The 18,980-nt window shown below is 46.6% G+C and overlaps 1 long non-coding RNA gene across 1 annotated transcript; it reads right to left on the minus strand.

Moving 5' to 3' along the window:
* Positions 1-2,135: 2,135 nt before the first annotated feature.
* On the minus strand, positions 2,136-18,665 carry LOC108408499 (uncharacterized). The gene is made up of 4 exons (XR_005063500.2): positions 18,531-18,665; positions 17,410-17,652; positions 10,595-10,821; positions 2,136-2,569 (listed from the first exon to the last, which is right to left on the minus strand). It is a non-coding gene; the product is annotated as an uncharacterized lncRNA (long non-coding RNA).
* Positions 18,666-18,980: the final 315 nt, after the last annotated feature.

Here is an 18,980-nt window from a genome sequence, read left to right on the forward strand (position 1 = left end):
CAGACCGTCCCTTCCAGAGAAGCCAAAGGGCAGGCACACCTCTGACTGACTTCACCTGAGGAGAACTCAATGCTTCCTCGGCGTTTGAGAACAAAGTTAAGGGTTGAAGCTTGCTTTGCCGTTGCCCGCAGTTCTGGTCACACCCTGGCCCCCCTCCAGGACGGCACAGGTCCTACATCCACGCAGAGCCTGCAGCTCCGGAGGGTGCTTCTCTGCAGATCTTGTTAGGGCATCTGTGGCCTTGTTCAAAAGCTCCTGCTTTTCTAAGGGAAGGAAGCAAAGTCACTGCCTTGGAACGCGCAGCCTGACCACTGCCTCCCTGTCGTATCCTGCCTCTTGCCCTCCTCGGGCTGGACTCAGCTCTGCGGCTCACCCAGGAACCAGACACCGTACATGCCGCCGCTGGTCTGCTGAACACACAAGCTGCCTCTCCTCTCCTCCCGACATCTTCCTGCTCCTCCCTCGGATCCAGTCTCTGGAGCCTCCCCAGCCCCTCATGGCACTGTGTGTGCTGCTCGCTGGACCTTCTCTTCTATTGAATTGTCATCAGTTGTGTCCCTCGGAAACAAGCTCATTCACGGCTGCAGCCCCGCATCCTCACCATGCTGGGCACATGGGGTGCTTGCTAGCACCTGCTGAAGCCATCGACTTGGCTTTGTTCTCGCTCAAGAGCTTGCAAACTGCAGTATGCAGGACCCCTGAGTGTGCGAAGCGGTGAGGCGAGGCAGACCGCTGGAGGTGCTTTTCAGTAAACTGCCAGGTTGTGTCGTCAACTGAATTTTGAAGGGAGGAGGATTTTTTTGGCTAACATGCGTGCCGTGTGCTATTCTGGGTACCTAGTTACCTGGGCAGAAAACGTCTAGGAACCCTGACCTTTGGCGCTCATGTGCCAGCAGAATTAGAACTTGATGACTCCTACTTCTCCTGCTGTCAAAAAGAGCCATTTCTTCATGCATTGCCTCATTCATTCATTCATGTAACAGAAACTGACATGTCCTTACCATGTGTCTGGTGTTTTAATGGGGGAGGTTCCCAGGGGGGGTCCCATGTGCAATTTAATGAATTTTTTTACAAAATTTTCTTACAAAAATTCTAAGAGGCAGCCATTATTTCTCTTCCACTAACAAAGACTGAAACTCAAAGAAGTTAATTATTCTACTAGGATTCTTTCGGCTGCGGGCAAAAGAAAACTGGCTCACACTGGATTAGACAATAAGGCATTTTTTTTTTATCTCCAGTAACTCATGTCAGAGGGGAAACTTCAGTGTTCGCTGCTGTTGTGTTCAGCGATTATAAATAAGCTCCAGTTCTTTCCAGCTTCTGCTCTGCCATCCGTGTTATTGACTTCATCCCCCTTGCCTCCAGCCTGGCCCATTTTACACACATCTGCCAGGAACAGACCCAGGGGCCCTGCTGCCTTGTTCACATCCACGGAGACGGAGAGAGAAGAGAGAGACTGACCGTAGCCTTTCTTAAGAAGTGTCTAGCAGCCCTCTCCTCACAATTCATTAGCCCAAATTTTATGACATGCTCATCATGACACAGTTCTTTGGCGAAGGAGAGGGAATCACTCTTAGACCGATGATTCCCACAACTTGATCTGAGCTCAGTTCTCTAACATTGCCCCAGGGGAAATCTAGAAATGATGCTGGGGAGCCCGCCACATATCCATGATGGACAACAGTGAGGCTAAGAGCGCCAGAAGGCCCGCCCGGACTCGGGTGCACCGAGGGTCCAAAGAAGGGAAGTGGATTGTTGTCATCTCTGAAGGAAAAATAGTCCAGACATGAATCTGGGATTTTTGGAATCTGGACAGAGGGAATAATGTTGAAGAAAGTGGAGAGTGGAGCCTGGGAGAAGCCGGAGAGCCCAGCACTACTGATGTGAGCACCTGGGGCAGAGATGCTGCATCTCCTCTTCAGGGAGGCCTGAGTGTGCGAAGCGGTGAGGCCGGGCAGATCCCCGCAGATGGTTCTCAGGAAACCGTCAGGCGCTATCATCAACTGAGATTTGAGGGGGAGGAGGATTTTTTTGGCTAGACAGTCTGTGTTGGATATGTGGGACACAGGTATTTGGATGTAGAAACTATAAATGCTATTTTTTCACTCTTCCACAAATAGAATATGCTAGAAAAAATAGAACAGATTTTTTTTTATTGTCTTCTTTTAATCACTTTCAAAATTTGGGTTCACAACTGAATACTTATAATTTTCAAATATTTTTAATCCACTAAAAAACCATCTATGCAAATATTGATAAATTTGGCTACATTGGGAGTGTGATAGGGACAATTTCATTGAAAAGCATTTTGATAATATCAACAATTAAAGGTAGAAGCTTGGCTCCCTGTTGCCAAGTAAGTTACTCCTAGGTGTGCTCTCAGCAGAAAGGTGTACGTCTGTCCATCAGGCGACATGTGCAAGGCTGGCCAGAGAAGCATTATTTTATAATAGCGCCGAACTGGAAGCAGCCCAAATACCAATCAATAGTAGAACCCGTAAGAAGTTGAACTTCCAGATGATGAGACAAGGAACTTGGCACAACTTCTTTCCAGTAGAGTAATAACAACCTAGTGAGAATCATGCAAGATAACAATCATTTTAAGTCTCTGCAGAGCAAATGGAAAAACACTAATTCAGGAAAATGTACTAAACCTCCATTATAATCAGCGAGCTTCTGTGGCATTTGAGCCACTGCGGGCGTCATCAGCCTCCCCTCCCCCAGCACAGTGCTACAGGGGCTCTCCTCTGGGTGGGTGCAGCCAGAAGGGGCTCCCTCTGCCCCAGCTGCCCAGGTGGGCTGCGGCCTCATGCCAGGAGGGGCAGGCAGCAATCCCTCTCTCTCATCACTCCAGCGCCCAGTACAGAACCTGCACTGGGCAGGCAGAGCAGAGCTGTCCTCTTCCCCCACCAGGCCCCTACTGCTCATGGGGGATCCCTATGCCAGCTGAGCAGGTGAGACTACTGGGGCTTCTATGGCACCCACCCCGGCGGGCTTGTTGGCAGAGGTTCCACATCTGGAAGGGCAAGCTGAGAAAACCAGGCTGCCCCTTCCCGAGTGCCCGTTGTAGAGAGAGGCGTCAGCCTGCGCACAGTGGGTCCCCACCCACAGCACTGGTCCAGCCGGGCCCCAGAGGAAAGGCAGGCCGTAAGGATGAAGAGCCCCATGGCTCTTGCTAAGGAGACTGGCTCTTTGGAGCAGGATGGGAGAAATCTGTTCTTAAGGGTGTCGATAAAATGGAGCTCTTGGTGGAGAGTAATAATGAAGAGGGGGCTCCGAGATAAATGTAAATGGGAGAGCAGCCAGAAGTTTAATAAAAAGAACCAGGAAAAGAGATGGCCAAGCAGAGCCTTCCCGGGATCACAGTCAGCTCTGGGGCCAGGGAAGCTGAGAGTGTGTGTAGACTGCAGCCTCTCTGGAGCAGGTCAGAGCAGGACGCGCAGTGTGGTACACGCACCCTCCAGAGAACACACAGACCATCCATGCAGGGCAGAAGCCTCCTTGGTACCAAAGGGTTAAACACAGTCTGTGTGCAAACCGACAGAGCCAGACTCTGACCCAGGGGCTGTTAGAAAGCCAAGCTTATGATTAAAATCTCACTCAGCCCCAGCAGCCTAGAAGCCTGCGTGTAAACCCAAGGCTGCTCTCTCTCAGGGGTTATCACAGAGGGAGCCTCCGAGCTGCCAGCCCCTGCCACCCATGGGGCAGAAAGCCTAAACTCCTGAAGCTGTGACAGCAGCACCCATCTGATGATAAAGTGTAAAAATATGATTGGCTAAGGGGACTGAAGCACAGCCTTTGACCAATGAGGAGCTTATGCCGATCCTAGGGTGACCCTTACACAGCAAGATTACACGATGGAAAATGTGGTAGAAAGTCTGAGCAGGAATAAGAGAAACTGCACATTGCAAAGGAAATAGATGTAATAGGTCTAGCTTCAGCCATGTCACTAACGACAGAAAGAAATGACCAGGCAAACAGCAACCACCCTGGAAGGGGGTTAGCGTACAGAGTCACCACAATCAATATGTTATCTGAAATGACCAGTTTCCAACAAAAAATTATAAGATGTGCAAATAAACAAGAATGGATGACTTGTATATAGGGTGAAAAAAACCCATACAAACCAGCATTAGAAACTGCCCTTGAAGGTGAACTTGGCAGAGAAAGACTTCAAAGCAGCTGTGATAAATACCTGCAAAGAGCTAAAGAAATCGATGCTTTAAAAAATGTAAAGGAAGCAGATGACACTGCCCCACACAGAGAACCCCAATAAAGAGAGAGAAAGTCCAAGAGTTGAAAAGTATAAGAGCCTAAATAAAAAGTTCACTGAGGATCGGGAATAAGACAAGGATGTCATTCGTCTTCCACATTGGTCTGGGAGCTCTAAACAGGGCAATTATCCAATTAAAAAAAGAAAGACCTCCAGATTGGAAAACAAATCAAACTATTTCTTTTCCCAGTTGACATAATATTATAAATAGGAAATCCAAAGGAATCCACTAAAAAAATCTGTTAATAAGCTAATAAAAATTCAGCATTTTTCAGGACATAAGATCAATATATACAACTCAGTTGCATTTCTGTCCATTAGCAAGGAACATCCTGAAAATGAAATTAAGAAAGAAATGCCATTTATGGTAACATCAGGAGAAATAAATGAAACAGACCAAAAGAAGTGCAAGCCTTGTATACCAGCACTACAAACACTGATTAAGTGAGTTATTTAATAAATGGAAAACATCTAAGTTTATGCAATAGAAAACTTAATATTGCCAATATGGCAAGACTTCCAAACTAGATCTACATATTTGATTCAACTCAACTTTTCAAAATCCCATTTTTGCAAAAATTGACAGGATTTTCTTAAAATTCTTATGGAGATGCACAGGACCCAGAACAGCCAAAACAACTTGAAAAAAAACAAAACAAAATTGGAAGACTCACCATTACTGATTTTAAAACATACAACAGAAATAAAGTCATCAAGGCAGTGTTGTACTGGACTCAAGATAGACATGATCAGTGGAGTAGAACTGAGAATCAAGACATGCATAAACCCACACACCTATGCTCAATTGACTTTAGACAAATGTGTGAAGATCATTCATTTGGGAAAAACAGTCTCTTCAACAAATAGTATTGGGAAAAAGGGATATCTACATGCAAAAGAATAATCCTTACCTTATACCATACCAAAAAAAAAAAAGATCAACTTGGGATGGGTCATAAGGGTAAGAAGAGCTACCATATAACTCTTGTAAAAACAAAAGGATTAATCTTACTGAACTTGGGTTACACACGTTTCTTAAATATGACATGAAATCATGAGTGACAAAAAAGAAAACAAACAACTCCATGAAATTCAAGAAATTTGTGATTCAAATAATACTATCAAGAAAATGATAAAATAACCCATAGAATCGAAGAAAATACTTGAAAATCATATAGCTGCCAAGGAACTTGTATGCAAAATATGTAAAGAACCCCTACAACTCAGTATTAAAAACAGTGGGCAAAGGTTTTGAATAGACATTTCTCCAAAGATGATATATAAATGGCCAAGGAACACATGAAAAAATGCTGAATGTCATTAGTTATCAGGGAAAGGCAAAATCAAACGTGTAACAAGAGACCAGACCACCTCACACCTATTAGAATGGCTGTAATCAAAGACAAACAGTAACAAATATTGGTGAGGATGTGGAGAAATAAAAAAACCTGCATATATTGCTGGTGGGAATGTAAAATGGTTCAGCTGCTTTGGAAAACAGTTTGGTAGGTCATCAAAGAGTCTATCACAGGTCCCGTTGAATCTGTTTCTAGGTATATACCTAAGAAAAATGAAAACATACATGCACATAAAAATTTACATGCCATGTTCATTATAGCATTATTCATAATAGTAAAAAATGTAGAAACAACCCAAATGTCCATCAACTTATGAATGAATAAATAAAAAGCAGAGTATCTGTACAAATATTATTTAACGATGAAAGAGAAAGGAAGTACTGACACTTGCTACAACAAACTTCAAAATCATTGTATGAAGTGAACAAAGCCAGTCCCTAAACTCCGTGTATCATATGATTCACATGTAATTCAGAATAGGCAGGTTTACAGAGCTGGAAAGCAGGGTAGTGATTGCCCAGAGCTGAGTCGGGGAGGAGTGCGTGGGGAAAGTGGAGACTGACTATTAATGGTTTCTGGGATTCTTTTACTGAGAACAAAAATACTGTAAAATTAGATTATTAGATTGTGGTGATGGTTGCACAACCCTGTTAGTATACAGAAAATCATTGAATTGTATACTATAAATGGGTGAATCATATGTAAATTGTTTCTCAACAAAGCCATTTATAAAAGACCAGAACAGATAAGTTGCAGTTCATTTGTACATTGAGTACTATACAGATATGAGAATGGACGCATTTATACACTGAAACATGGGTATAGCTTACAAAAATAATGTTTAGCCAAAGAAATGAAACACTAACAATCCTATGCAATTTGATTCCATTTTATATAAATGCCCCAAACTGTGTAACAGAAATAGAGATGGGTGTGACTTTTGGGAGGTGGGAGTGAGTGGAGAGGATGCAGGGCAGGGCGTGCCTCGGACCGCTGGCAATGATCAATTTCTTGGTTCCGATGCTGGTTACGTGGGTGTGCTCAGCCTAAGGAATTCATTGGGCCGAGCCCTGCTGGTGTGCATCTTTTCTAAGTGCATGTTGCTTTGATAAAAATGATTTAAAGCACTCTATGTCTTCTCATTTTATTGCACACCCTAGCTCAGAGCTATGGTGGAGAAGCAGCCAACTGCACAAGATTTTCAGTTTGGCAACATGTTCTTTGTTGATTCAGCACAATATTTAAGAACCACATGCAGAGCCTTTGAAAGTGGCCCAGGTTTCTGGATCAAGAAAGTGGATTGAACTTTGTAACTACTTCTTGTTCCCCAAGTACCCTTTGAATTGGCAAAAAACATGTAACTTTGCTTAAAAATAAAGAGGGGAGCCAGCAGTGGGCCAGATATTTTGAGATATCTTGTGAAATAAAACACAGATTGAACTGGATGGATGGAAGAGAAGAAAGCAGGAGAGACTGCATCCGCACCACAGGAATAAGGTGTGGACACGGTCCCAGGGGACCCCAGAGGAGCCTCAGATTTATAGCCACGGAATACAGAGAGCTGAGCAGTGACCCCCGGGCAGTCTTTGGGGTGATAGATGGAAGAATGGGGAGCTGTATTCAAAGCAGCTGGGCTAGTTGAAGCACAGTACAGCAGAACTTCAACTGTTGTGGCCTCTATACCAAGTACAGAAAGGGCAGGAGGGAAGGTGGCTCCAGTCGGCAGGGCAGCGCCGCAAGTCCTTAGTCCTCTCTCTGTTGAGTGGCAGTGAGAGACACTCAGCGCTCACCGCGCACACAGGGCTAAGGCGAAGCGCTGGCCCCAGGAGACACTCAGGCCCCACCGCAGATGGCCGGAATCACTCTTCATAGCTGGGCCTGATTCATATGCACATTAGACTTTGAGAAACTCATTTGTTAATACTTTCTAATTTACCAAAACAATACTGCTGACATACATTTCATTATATTCATTATATTACTCTATGTTCTTTGAGACTCGCAAGAAAAATTTCCCCCAGACTTCAGTGCTAAAAAGTGAATTAACTCACCATATTAGTCAGGATTCCCCAGAGACACATAGGATGTCTATGTATATACACATGTAAAAAGAGATTTGTCATAAGGAGTTTGCTTATGTGATTATGAAGGCAAGTCACCAAATGTGCAGGGTGAGTCAGCAACCCGGAGGCCCAGGGAAGCAGGTAGGTAAGCTCCAGTCTGAATGATCACAATCTAAAGAAGGGCAGGCTAGGCACCCAGGAGAAGCTGATGTTTCAGTTCAAGTCAGAGGCATGAAAAAGCCTACGCCCTAGTCAGAAGGTAGTCAGGCGGGAGAAACTCCGTCTTACTCCAGGGAAGTCAGCCTTTTTCTGCAGGCCCTCAACTGGTTGGACAAGGCCTACCCACACTAGGGAGAACAATCTGCTTTACTTGTTCTACCAATGTAAATGTTAATCTCATCCAAAAACACCCTCATGAAACACCCGGAGTGTTTGACCAAATGCCTGGGCACCCTGTGGCCCGGTCAAGTTGACACAAAAAATAAACCAAAATGCTCACCGATTATTCAGTTTCTCTAGTGTATGTTCACCGAGTACTGGTTATGTGTCACAGAGACTGTGGAGCGTGCTGGTGGGGGAATGGCCCACGTGATAAATCCTCATGGAGTCAGTACCTTGTTATCATTGTTTCAGGATGCCTGCCATTTTCGCATTAGCGTTCCACCCAGGATTCGCGTGATGAATCCCCATCCCCCAGTGTGACTGTATTTGGAGATGGGCCTTTAAGGAGGTAATTCAAGTTAAATAAAGCCACAAGGGTGGGCCATGATCTGATAAGGCTGGATTACATGTAAGAATAGGAAGAGACACCAGGGGTGCACACACAGACTAAAGGTCACGAGAGGACAGAGGGGCCTTAAGAGAAACCAACCTGCTGGCCCTTCATCTTGGACGTCCAGCCTCCAGCACTGTGAGCACTAAATTACCTACTTAAGCCACCCCGTCTGTGTTTTATACGGCAGCCCATGCAGACTGACATGCCTTTGTTTGGCTCAAGCCCAGTGGACTGAAGCACATCCTCCAGGGGCCTTCAGCCACTCACCTCCTGGCCCGGCTGGGCTGATGATTATTTTCCGAGCACCGGGAGCAGCATTTCTCATGCCCTCTCCAAGGGCAGAGCAAGAGGCAGCCAACGGGCTCTCTAGGGATGACACCCTGGTCCGCTGTGCTTCCTTGGGGCCTGCAGCGCACTCCGCCCGAGGCTGCGTCATGGACTTCCTTACGTCCTCAGCGGGTGAGGACATCAGCTGGAAGGTGGAGGCCTCCACAGCCCTTCCTGCCCCCGCCCCCACCCCGGGAGTGTGGGGCCTGAGCCTTGGGCCAGCGGGTGCCAGCCTGCAGCTGTGGCGCCTGGAAGCGGGGAGGGTGGGGCAGTGCCTCCACAGGATGGTGCCTTTTCCCCCACCTCAGCCTGCCCGAGGACTGCCCATGAGGGTGCTGCTTCCTTTTGTCTGGGTCCCTTGTCCAGTTTCCCTTTTTCTACCTCAGTGGTTCTCAAACCCAAGAGTGCTACGGAGTCCCCACAGCACTTGTTAAAGCACAGCTCACTGGGCCCACCCCGGGTTCTGGTTCAGTGGGTCTCGGGTGGAGCCTGGGAATGTGCACTTCTAACAGGTACCTGGGCGATGCTTCTGCAGAGGAGACTCTGTACTGCAGGTGTGCTGAGACCCAGAGCAGAGGAGCAGAGGAGAGGTGACCCTGGGGGATTCTGACCCAGGGCCCAAAACCCCCCACCTCAGAGGAAGCAGGCTGCAGACCCAGGGGTTAGAAGGACGCTTCTGCCAAGTGAAACCTCAGAACCAGCCACGCCTCTGCCAGCTATTTAGGCTCTGAGTCAAAGTTCAGGGTGACCGTGAGAAACAGTTTTTCACAGCATTGCTGAAAGCGAAAACTTTGCCCATCGTGAAGTGTCAAAAGCCTGCCTCAAGGCCTGGCTCTTCCTTCTGTGGAGTCTCCGCTTCCCTGTGGGGGAGTTCCGCCTGCTGCAGTACCAGGCCTGGCGGGGAGGCATGTTTCAGCGGTGAGATGGACTGTGCCCTAGAGGACCGGCCGGCGTGTCTGTGTGTGTGTGACTTCCTCCACCAGAAAAGCTCCACGCCGTCTCCCCACCCCCACCCAGCTGATATTTCCCTCCCAGGGCTTAAACCAGGGATCCCTTAGAGCAGGATCTTACACAGTGGGGTGCCCCCTGCCACTGCATCCTCCAATAAACAGCCTAAGGGAAGGAGGGGCTGTCACAAGGCTCATGCAGATCACTGTCAGAGTGTTCGAGAACCCTGCAGAGACACAGAGCCTGATCATATTTATAAAACAAGGTCAAGAATGATGTATTCTACTGTATTACTAGCCATAGGAAGTGGCAGAAGATAGCAGAAGAAATAGAAGAGCTGTAAAAATCAGAAACCCCCGAGAATACCGGTCTGGGGCAGTCTAGGGGAAACTGACTGGTGCGCCCTCATAGGGGGGATGCTCCGAGTTCACCTGAGTGGCCTGGAATTACAAGGAGAATTTGCCTGGCCCCACTATTCTCGGTGGAGGGAAGCCAAGATAGGTGTATTCTCTGCTAAGATTTCTATGGAATAAAAGAAGTATGGCCTAGTGGTTAAAGCTCAGACTCTAGACTGGATTTAAATACTCTTCCGCTTGTTAGCTGTGCAATCTTAGATAATTTGCCTGTTGTCTCTGGGCCTCAGTGTCCTCATCGGTAAAATTGGAATAATGATAGTACCTATATTACATAACTGTTAAGAAGATAAAAGATTTTAATGTATGGAAAGTGCTTAGAATAGCACACAGTGTAATGCACTGTTTAGTAAGTAAACACCCTAGTAGTTAATAAAACACTTAGTTTTGTTGATTAAGTAAATCATCAAAATAAAATTTAAATGTGTCGTACTTACAAAATTCAGTTATGGGGAGACTTCTCATTCTGTGGAAGTCCCTCGTCTCCTCGTCCCGGTGGGGGAATGAGCTGTCCTGTCTGCGCAAGTCTCAGGGAGAGACATCCTGGAAGTGGAGAAAGCAGGGGCCTCAGAGCCCAACAAGTGTACGTCCAAAGCCTGGCTTGTCAGTTCCAATTAGATGATCGGTCAGGACCATCAATCTCGCTGGACTTCAGTTTCTTCCCCTGTGAAATAAATGTCCTCACTGTGGTCAAAGCACTTCATAAAAGTCAAGACATTCACCAGGCTCCGCATAGGTGTGGGCTCACGCATGCCTGCGCGGCAGGGGGAGCATGGCACAGCGACACACTCCGATGACACCCAAGTGCAAGGGCCCGGGAGAAGGGCTGGCTGTGACCTGGGCCGCGCTGCCCTGCCCCAGTCCCTCCCCAGGCGCTGGCCACCTGCCTGGCTGCCTGCTGACAGGTTTTAGGGTTGTTCCATGAAAGCAGGTGCAGGTAAAAGGATCAGGAGAAGCCACCAAGACACCCCAGCTCATGCCCTGTCTCTGTTATTAACTGCAGACTTGGGTGAGTCGCTTTCCTTTGCTGAGGCCCAGGTTTCTGCCTGTGAAACACCGAGTGTAAGGCCCTTTCTAGCTCCAAATCTGTTAAAGTCAACACCACTATCCTGAAGGGTTTAGACTGAGCCTGAATCCTGCTGCTGTGAGCTGTATTCTCACTCTGCTTTCCTGTGTGCAGACCGCACAATTCTTCCCCTACCTCCTCCTCGGTATTCTGCCCTTATTACTTATCACCATAAGCCATGGCCCTGGGCAGCCAGCTCCTGGCCATATTGTCCTCCCCCTGTTCAAGCATCCTCTTGAATTTCCAGAAAGCTTATCCTGAGGGGTGATTTAAAAACTCAAAATAGTTTAGACAACAGAGGAAAATCGGGATGTGACAAAATCATGTCTAACAAATATATCTCAAAGGGACACGTTAAATGGAGCCACCTGGTAGATTAGAGAAAGCTAGGACTTTGGAATTTAAGCCTATTTCACCATCCTCTGCACCTCACCTTCACTGGCAATGAAATGGGGACATTTAGTGCCATACAGCAAACTAGGTGTGTCCAGTGAGGCACTAACTCGTGGTTTCCAGCCCAAGGCTTGGCACCCACCAGACAAACAACAATTTTATTATTTTATCTCCATAAGTTTTTACTTAGTTAAATGTCAATATAAATTACAAGACAAAGTAAACTGGAATAATTAGCAAAAGTTGCAGTGTGGAAGCTGTGGAGGAGTTGTGTGGTGAGGACCAGTCTTTACTGCTTCTAATAGAGGCGAGCTGTGCTTGACCCCCTTTCTGCTTTCCAGGGACAGTGGCGGGAACTGCAAAAAGCACGGGACTTGGACGTGAGGGAGGTGGGCTGGACTTGTGGCATCTGCATTTGTGTGAATGTAGGGCAGTGTGCAGTTCTCCTGACATCAGGAAACATCTCTGAGGAAGGCTGGCTCCTGTGGCAGCCCAGTCACCTTTGCTTCAGAGGCAAATGCATGGGTTACTAGGAATGCTCTGGAATAATGTCCATGCCCTGTACCTGGGTATTTTCACAGGGAATGTAAGTGTTCTCCTACCTTTCAAGGTCACACTATTGTTTTCAGTATACCATTGAGGAGAAAAAGCATAGGTCCTTAGGGCAGTAATCAGTTTTTCACAGCCTTTTCCACAGTTCTTCTGTTTTTTTCATTTAAAAATGTCCCTAACACAATTAAATTTTCCTGTGAAAGCTAAACCTGAGCAGTGTCTAAATGCAAAATGTTTACAATGCAGTCCCATTTACTGGCAGCTGCAGAGTCACCGATATTTAAGGGAAAGTATTACATAATCAGAGGTTTTAACGTTTTGTCATCTAGTTAATTTTTCTCACAACTCCACAATGGGCCTTCTGTCTACTTTTCCACCTTTGAGCAAACAAAACCAGTCGGCAGATGTGGGACTGCACCTCACTAGGCCTTTGCCAGGTCAACTTTTCATCTATTTCTGCACAAGTGCCTTAGCTTTGGCCTTGAATGTTGACACATCATTAATGTTTTGCTTTTCGGGGAATTAATTTGAGATCTTGATGTTTCTTGCAGAGGATATTTGGTCGAGTTATGTAGCTCTCTGTCTGAGCCAATTAAAACAGTGACATGCCAGCTGAGATCAAAGCCTAGTGTTCCTCCTCAGCTCTCCTCCCGGTAAAGTATTCATTCAGTCATCTGCTCGTCCAGTCACCAGTTCACCCATCCGTTAACAAAAACACCAAGCACTTGCTGCATCCGGGCGCGCTGCTGAGCGACGGGGGGCCGCAGTTAGCACTAAGCGCGATGTGATGCTGCGCTTGGCGCGGGTGCTCGGAAGGGCGGCCCGTGTCTCAGAAGAACCCGACCTTTCCTGCGGCCTCACCTCCCACTGAGCTTGAGCCCCACTTGACCGAATACAGTGGAGGGTACTCTTCCGGCTTTGAACGGCGCAGCCTCCCAGTCCAGTGTTCTCAGCCCTGTCCTCCAGGCCTCTGCAGGGTGTGTGTGTGTGTGTGTGTGTGTGTGTGTGTGTGTGTGTGTGTGTGCGCGCCTCCCACTGGGGTGTATGTGTGTGTGTGTGTGTGTGTGCGCGCCTCCCACTGGGGTGTGTGTGTGTGTGTGTGTGTGTGCGCCTCCCAGTGGGGTGTGTGTGTGTGTGTGTGTGTGCCTCCCAGTGGTGTGTGTGTGTGTGTGTGTGTATGTGTGTGTGTCTGTGTGTGTGTGTGTGTGTGTGGTGTGTGGTGTGGTGTTATGTAGGTGGCACCTGGCAGGAGAGGTGCGCATATAATACATGTTATTACTTTGGGCAGATTTTTGTAATCACTGTGGGCAGAATACATTTACTGAATAAATGTTACCAGTTGGAATGATCAGTGAACCTGCTCCGAGGAGCCGAGGGGAGCCGAGACCCGGATCAGGCGGTGGCCGAGCCCAGCTGGCCTCCGTGTGGGCACAGACGTGTCCCGAGAGCCGCTCGGGCGCTGGCCCCTGGGGCTGCACATGGGCAGCCCCTCCCAGGCAGCTGGGCATCCCGAGGGCCAGGCCTAGGGCTTGTGCTCCAGGCTGCGGCCCGGCCGTGGGGCGCCCCCGGAGCACCGGCCAGCCCCTGTGGGCCAAGCCCCGCCGTGGGCCCAGAGCCCAGCTCCCAGGCACCGTGCATGGGCCGTGCGGCCCGGGCGGCCTTATTTGGTAGCGCGCTGCGCGTGGGTCGGCCCCCGGATTCGGCCTCGGGTCTGTGCTTCCTCACAGGCGCAAGGCCTGGGCCGTGTCCCAGTAAACAGCCCTCCGGCTGTGTGGCCACTGCTCCAGGTGACGCCTGCCAGACGGCAGCCGACAGAGGCGAGGACTAATTTGGTAATGGGAGCGTCGCGGAGTGACGTTCGCTGGCCCTGCTGGCGGAGCTGACACAGGGCCCACGGCCGAGCGGCCCGGGAGGGGTGCAGTCCGCAGGGAGGTGGAGGGAGGGCCGGTCCCGGGAGGCGGGAGCCAGGCCCCGACCCGGCTGTCTCCCCGTGCTGGGAATCCGGGCTGTTTCCCAGCACGGCCCCTTGGCAGTGCGACGCCCCCACGCCTGCCCTTCGCCACCCGTCGGGGTGCACACTGAGACCCTGCGCTGTGCGGGGGGGGGGGGGGGGCAGCATTTTCCCTGCGAAAGTGCACTGGCCCTTGGTTTGAGCAGGAGGGCGCACGGCCTTCGGTGAGGAAGAAGGCAGGTTGTATTGGCTTTGGTTAGACCAGGAGTTAAACAGTTCCTGCAGATGCAAACTAAGCTTGATTCCAATGGCCTGTTATAAAAGATCTTGGCTTCACATATCTGCCTTCAATCAAAGTCACCAGACTTGTCCTGTAAATGGTGAGCTAGTAACAGTTCCTGGTTTTGTGAGCCATGCTGTTGTCGTGGCGATCGTTTGGCTTTGCCGCGCGGTGAGAAGGCGGCCACAGACACCGTGCAGACCCCTGGGAGGTGCTGGCTTCCCGCAAGCCCTCCGCCCTAACAGTGACCCCCAGCAGCGTTTGGCCTGTGGCTGTAACTGGCCCACGTTTGCTTTGTCACCACATGTTGAGTGAATGCCTACGTGTTCTAGTCCCTGAAGACACATGGATGACCTCAAAAGCGGAATGCCCCCAGAGAGTTTATGTTTTATAGGGGAGAGAGACCAAAACTCCTAAGTAATTATGTAATGAATGACAGGTACTGAGAAACGCCGTAAGAAAGGCAGAGCGGGCAGGTGTCTGTGTCAGCACTGACCCAGGCTCTCTCTTTAAATCCAGTCCTGAGTCCAGCCCTGTGAGGACAGGGACCTGGAGCCTCGAGTTTATTTCTCTGTCTTCTGAGCCTTGCATGGTATTCACTGCTGCTCACTTCCTGAAGTTTGTGCCAGTGTGATTAGGAGAGAGTAAAACTTTGAAAGAGGCAGTAAAACTACCTGTGAATGATAAGCTTATATTCCCATGTGAAAAATACTACAAACAGGAAGAAAACTCAGTTAATAAAGGGAGCATATAAAAGACATAACAAATGAATTAAATATATAATTAAAAAGAGGGTTTATTAAAATAATGAAATCTATAGCTTTCATATGTAAAAAATATGTATCTATATAGTGGAAGAAATCAAACACAAGAACGAAAACGAAATGCTCAAGAGTAAACTTAGTATATACGTGACTTACAGCGAGAGAATGTAAAAATATTCTTAAGGGACAGAAAAATACAAGAGTATCGCAAGTAGAAATGCATGTTATATTTTTGAATAAGAAGGCTCATCGCTATAAAGATTAAAATTCCCAAGAATAACTTTTACGTGTAATATAAATCCCACTCTTCTTTTTCTGGAAGAGAGGTGATTCTAGTTTAAAAAAGATTCCTGTTTTACTTTCTCCTTTGCAGCTGTCTGGTGACAGAGGAATTCCCTAACAAAGACACGGAGCCTGCTTTTAGTCAGTACTTGACAGGAAGAGCCGGACCGAGAAGGTCTTGTTCTGTCTTTGATTAGATTAGGTTAGGGTTTCATTTTTGTATGTTTTCATAAGAAAGAAATTCCATCTCTGAAGAGTGGCATAAAAATTCAAAATCAAACTTCATTAAATTCAATATGGCAATGCATTAAGATTATCAGGTAGGGTGTATCTGAGTAATGCATTAATGGCTCAATATCGCAATATCTATTAGCATGATAAGACATATTAATGATTTGAAGGCAAAATATCATTTTAACACATGTAGAAATGATTCAGGAAATTCAGGAAGCATACTGGATTTTTAAATCCTTAAGAAATTAGAAGTAAGATGCGAATTTCTTTACTACAAATAGGTGTCTGCCAAAATTCTACAGTAGCATTATACTTAATAATGAATTATGGAATATTTACATTAAATTTAGGAAAAGATAAAAATTTTCATTATCACCAATCCTGAGTCTTCAACATTTTCTCCAGGTGCCAGAAAATATACTACAATAACAACTGAAATAAGTATATAAGAGTTGGCAATATTGTAACAAATTCTTATGTGCACAGATACAGTTGTCTAAATACAGGACTCACAAAATACCTAAAGACACACTGTAAGACTTAGTGATAGCTTAGCAAAGTTACTAGATATGTAGTATCATGTAAAAACCAATATAATTTTTTGGCCATCAAAAGCAAATAAGATGTAAAATAACAATACACTAATCAAAATAATGACCAAACTGTAAGATACATGGCAATCAATCTAATTGATTTTCTTATGGAAATTATTGGTATAGAGACTTTTGGTTCTAGAAATGTCAAGCTAGGTAATTAAAACAAAAAGAGCAAGAATACTGTGTTAGGTAGAAGAAAACTCTAAAAACAGCAAAGAACTAGTGACATAATAAACAAGAACCGGGAGGTAAGTCGTAGTTCAAATATGCTTTTCCCTCAAGGAATTTGCTAATCAAGAAGAACCATCTGCAATATTGCGATTATGGGCAGGAGAAGCTGACGTGTCTGCCTGATGCCTACCCATGCTTTAAGCGGGTGTTCAAAGTGGCTTCAACAGCAAGGTAAATATAAATCTGAAGTTAATCGGTTCTTGTGTGTGTTCCCACCTGTTTCATCTCCTGGATCTCGCAGAGAACCTCAAACATTGCATTTGGAACTAAAGTATTCCTAGAATGTTTCTCCCATAGTCATAGAAAAGAAAAGGAATATCTTCTGTTAAGAAGTATTCCATTTCATATACCTCAAATTATCCCTCTAGATAATCTTAAATGCTATGATCATCACACAAAAGTAGACAGTCACACAATTTTAAAAAAAGCATGATAAATGAGAATGAGAGAAAACAACAGACAACAGAAACACAGTTACACAGAAAGGGGAAACACACACAAAATGTACAGTAGTTTGCATACTAGAAGTCCTTGTCTAAGAGCAAAGAAAAGATAACATGATACTTTGAGTTAGAGAGCATCATGTAATTTTCAAATGTCCAAATTGTTAAAGAGACCAAATGATAAAAATTCTCCATCAAACCAAACAAGGCCAGAAAGAAGATAAAAGAGGCTGAGAACAATTGCATTACATAGAAGGAACAAAATGAAATGGTTGATTTAAGCCAAAATATAAAAGTAGTTATATCACAATAAAAAGTACCAACTGCATCAATAACAAGACAACGACTGAATGGATTAAAAAAGAAAGAGAAAGGAATGTATCTTACATATAAGCGCATTAGATACTACTGTGTAAAAAGTACCGCAAGGCTCAGTAACTTAAAACAGCACGTGTATTACCTCTTAGTTCTTGTGGCTCCAGGCATGGTCTCTGGAGACCTCTCCTAAGCTGCAGGCCAGATATCAATGGAGTCGAAGATTTCCTTCTTAAGGCTGACTGAGGAAGGGTCTGGGGCAGGCTCACTCATGTGGTTATTGCTGATACTGAGTCCCTCCAGGGACATGGAACTGATGGCCTCTGTTCAGCGATGGCCACCCTCCCCATCTTGCCCCTCCAGGAGGAAACTCATATGTGGCAGCTTGCTGCATCAGAGCAAACAGGAGGAAAGAGCCAGACAGAGGGTTTAAGCAAGGCAGAAGGCATGCTCTTTTATAACCCGATCACGAAAGTGGTATGCTATCACTTCTGCTATATTTTATTTCTAGCAATCAACTAACTAGTAGTCCAAATTCAAGAACTGAGGACTGTGCAAGGGTGTGGGTACCAGAAGCCAGGGATCATTGGAGGTGATACTGGAAGGCTGCCCAACAGGGCTTGCTGTCATCTCTGGAGCAGCTCTGCCACTTTAATTCACCATGAAACAGCCATTCCTATCAGATGCACTGCTTGAGGTTTGCTTGTTTACCGTCTGTGCCCATCACATTGAATAATATCTCCGTGAGGGCAGAGGCTGTGCCCGTTATCACAGGAGGTGAGCCAGGATACTTGCTGAATATGGGGGCAAACCAATGCATGGCCTGGAAATATATGAGGAGTTGGCAGACCTTTGGGGACCAGGTGGGCAGTTCTCACTGACAGGAGATTGCAGAACCCAGGGCACCCTCGGGCGGCAAGGGAGCAGCAAGCCAGGTACCGCTGGTTTACTTTACACAGATGTTGTTTCTGTTCTCTGACCTCTGTCCTGGGGACAGGAGACAGCACATGATTATTTAACCTCATTTGTAGTAGAGGTCGTAAACGAGGAGAGCGCTGAGTGGCAGCTGCCATGGTCCTCCGCGGTGCTTCACCTGCACTCTGGGCTTCGTGGGTCATCTTTGTGAACCTCTCATCTGTTTCCCTGGCCTTTCCCCTCCTCTCTCTCCCCCTGTGCCTTCAACAAAGCTTGTCTTCCTTCTCTAACAGTTAAAATACAGTTATCCCTGGCTTCATGATCTCACAGTAGTCCATTTGCTCAACTTACATAAGCTGTGCTTGCGGCTCTGCTGTCAGTCGTCCTGATGCACAGGACAGCCCTAGCCCAGGCCTCAGAGGAGGCCTCTGCCATTGCCCGCCTCCATTCTTGGCCTTGGTCAGGACACTCATTGTGAAATGTTCCACCCTGTGGCATGATCTCCTCTGGCTGAACAGGCAGTAATGAGTCATTAAATTAAAGGTAATTCTCTCCACCCTTTCCAGAATTTCCATTTTTCTGGGCCACGTGCTACCCTCCCGTTTGTTATTCTTAAGCACTCACCCCAGAGCATCCTTGGACTTGCAGCTAATCCAGAAAAATAAGAATTGTTAACTTCCGTAGTGATTGTGAATTTCAATAACAACACAGATGCTCAGATAATAAAATTTTCCTTGTCATCAGAGATGTTCAAGCACATCATTTTAGTCAAGTCCCTCTATAGCACTCATAACAAAAGCA

This window comes from Manis javanica, chromosome 1 (assembly GCF_040802235.1).
Source record: "Manis javanica isolate MJ-LG chromosome 1, MJ_LKY, whole genome shotgun sequence".
Taxonomy (NCBI): Eukaryota; Metazoa; Chordata; class Mammalia; order Pholidota; family Manidae; genus Manis; species Manis javanica.